Source organism: Euprymna scolopes, chromosome 8, assembly GCF_053919585.1.
Source record: "Euprymna scolopes isolate OS-2025 chromosome 8, ASM5391958v1, whole genome shotgun sequence".
NCBI classification, from domain to species: domain Eukaryota; kingdom Metazoa; phylum Mollusca; class Cephalopoda; order Sepiida; family Sepiolidae; genus Euprymna; species Euprymna scolopes.
In genome coordinates this window covers 158,105,922-158,109,057 of record NC_136489.1, presented here as the reverse complement: position 1 = coordinate 158,109,057, position 3,136 = coordinate 158,105,922, and the positions used below count along the sequence as shown (strand labels likewise).

The 3,136-nt window shown below is 36.0% G+C and overlaps 1 non-coding gene across 1 annotated transcript; it reads left to right on the top strand.

Moving 5' to 3' along the window:
- Positions 1 to 2,603: 2,603 nt before the first annotated feature.
- On the top strand, positions 2,604 to 2,676 carry Trnah-aug (transfer RNA histidin (anticodon AUG)). The gene has a single exon. It is a non-coding gene; the product is annotated as a tRNA-His (tRNA).
- Positions 2,677 to 3,136: the final 460 nt, after the last annotated feature.

Here is a 3,136-nt window from a genome sequence, read left to right as displayed (position 1 = left end):
TTTGGGGATCGTTCACAAGGAACAGTTGAGAAGAGAACACCGGTTTGGCTTCGTAGTTCTTTCATGTAAAGTTATTTAAAATCACTAAACTAAGCTGCAGTGCTCTGTGGCGTTGTGGTTAGCGTGCTGGACAATTCACATTATATTTTCACGTTCGCGCCGACCTACCGTAGTCGTTTTTTTTTTTCCCAAACAACTGGAATGGACTTTTCTTGGTGGCCGAACTGTTAACGTTGCAGATGTTTTTTTTTTTCACACTTTATTTTCCTACTTTTACTCATGACTCCGGGTTTGATCCTTCCTACTTACCTACCATAACATTTTTTAAACCCCCCCCGTCCCGGAGACAAACACTCGGGCAACGCCGGGTACCCCCGCTAGTTTATAATATTCCGAACTTTATTATGTTCAGATAGGTAAGAATTCGGTAATTTGTTCGTATACCACTAAAGTTCGAGTCACTATAAGGTGACTTAATTTGTAAGCTTCAAAAATACAAGTTTTTGTAACCGAGCATTCATACATTGTCTTTTCCTTCCACGTTACAGTCGTTTCGTGACAGTTCGGACAATTTCAAACCTTATATCGTTTGAAAATATTCACAAGAACGGCCTCTCTTCAAACGTTGAGAAAACACTGTTTAAGTTAAATATGGAATCCATTTTCCTTTTAAGGAAAACTATGTAATAAAATAAAAGAAGAAATGTGGGTACATTTTTTTACATAGTTTTCCTTAAAGGGAAAATAGATTCCATATTGTTTATTAAATGGTGTTTTCTCAACGTCTGAAGAGAAGCCGTCCTTGTGAATATTTTCAAACGATATAAGGCTTAAAATTGTCCGAACAATCACGAAACGATTGTAACGTATAATGAAAATACACAAGTTGTTGCTATCAATCCAATCTTTGTTGTCTTGATTTTGTGAAAACACACACACACACACATATATATATAGTCGTCCATATACAGTATTGTTTCGTTGTATCACAGCTCATCAGTGCAGCTAAACTAGCACTTTTCCTTAGCTGTCGATTGAAGCTGTGGCCGGGTTCGAATCTCCCGACCGGCTGTAATCGAAACTCCCCGCACTGATGATTCTCGAAAAGATGAACCTGTACGTCTGTAAGTATTAAAAAATATTTATAGTAATACTCACACACACACATATGGATATAATAGTTGTATAGATTGGTTTACTCGATGTAAATCCAATGAGACCCACGTGATTATTAAAAAGTGCTCAATGCAGGACAAAGCTGGAATATAGTCTGTTTATTATACAAACATTATTGGTTACATATGTGCATACATGTTTCAGTAGAATCTATATTCAAATAGAACACCTCATCAGATCAAAAAAAGGGGATGCTATTGAAACGAGATCAAGGTTACGTTCGTTTTTTATAAATAAATAAATAAATAATAAATAAAATTAAAGGTGGTTTACGCTCCGAAAGGAAGGGGTGTATGATTATGAATGTGAACAGTAGAGGTTTTGGAGGAATGTGTGGTAACGAAATTCAGTGGAGATGGAAGGGGTGAGGGAAGAGGGGGAAGTACGATCCCGTGTGGTCAAGCTATCGCAGCGAGGAGGTATTAGTTTCATTTTAACTTGGAAGTTGTTTATTGGCCTAAAGTTTTGCTTTGATTTAAAGTAATATTATACCCACATCGTTGTAGCTTCATTATCTTAAGTCTTTATGATTGATTTTTCTGTTCTGGTGGCGCTTTCCTTATACATCTATTTTATCAAGAAGCTCTATTTATTTTAGTTCTCACTTTTTTATCCCTCCATTTGTTTCTCGTTTTTATTTAATATAATTCTTAGTATACCACCTTTATTTAGATAATATAAATTAGCGTGTTTTACGATGTGGACGTATATCTTGAAATAATAATAAAAAAATAAGTATCAAAAACGGGAAACAAATGGACAGAAAAAGCGAGGAATAAATTAAATAAATAGAGCTTATCAATAAAAAGTTTTTATGGAAATCGCTTCAGCGAAGGCATAAAACCACTTGATGTAAAGAACTAAAAGAAAGACAAAAAACTAACCAGCAATAAGTATTAGATGCATAGATTCTGATCCAGAAGACAGCAATTATCCCACCTTTGTCAGAAATATTGCTCCTTGAACGAGAGGGCTAAAAGATAAAATAAAGAAAGCGAGAGTAACAAGATTGCCGAATTTATATTCGGCAATCTTGTTACTTTCGCTTTCTCACTTAAAACAAATGAAATCAAATAACCGTCCAAACTTCTTGCCAACTCCCAATTTAATCTGTAGTTTTCACTGTCTCTCTCTCAGCGGTAAAAAAAGACTGCTCTGTGCATTCCCATTCATTCTTTTTCACATAATATATACCTATAAAACTTTCGAACGGATGCACCGAATTGAAAATTCCCTAAAAGGTGTGAGTCACGAGATTGTCCTTATCTTAATATGATTCGTAACGAACAACGCCGAGTCACACAAAAAGCCCGAAATAAAGGGTTTGGGTCCGTTTCGTGCAATTATCGAAAAAGTTACCTGCCCATGTCAACAGAATTTAGCACTGTCTGCATACAGTTGCGGTATCATCTTTCGGCATACGGGCAGGAATTGTGGCGCAATGGATAACGCGTCTGACTATGGATCAGAAGATTCCAGGTTCGAATCCTGGCAAGTTCGTAATAATTTTTACCCTCATTTTATCCAACGTTTACTCATATTCTTACCCTTAGTTATGGTATTTTCTTTTTCGGTGATTTTGTTTTGTGCATATGGGAATATGCACAGATGATGGTACGACAATGTTGAGTGTACTTGATGTTGAGTGTACTTGATGTTGAGTGTACTTGATGTTTAGTGTACTCCATTTTGTGTTCGAAACAGCTGCTAGTAATAATTATTTCTCCAAGCTGACCAACTCCCGACTTCAACTGTAATCTTCACAGAACGTTCTCACTCTCTCTCTCTCTCTCTGCTCTGTACTTTCTCCTTCATTTTTTTCACATTAGTCATTGTCCTCATATGCAAATAATGCTATATGTATATTAATAAACTGTCTATAGACGAAAGTTTTTATTTTTTTTATTCCTTTCTTAATTTCGTCACACGACAGAATGGACAGATGCGTCGTCGTTTATGT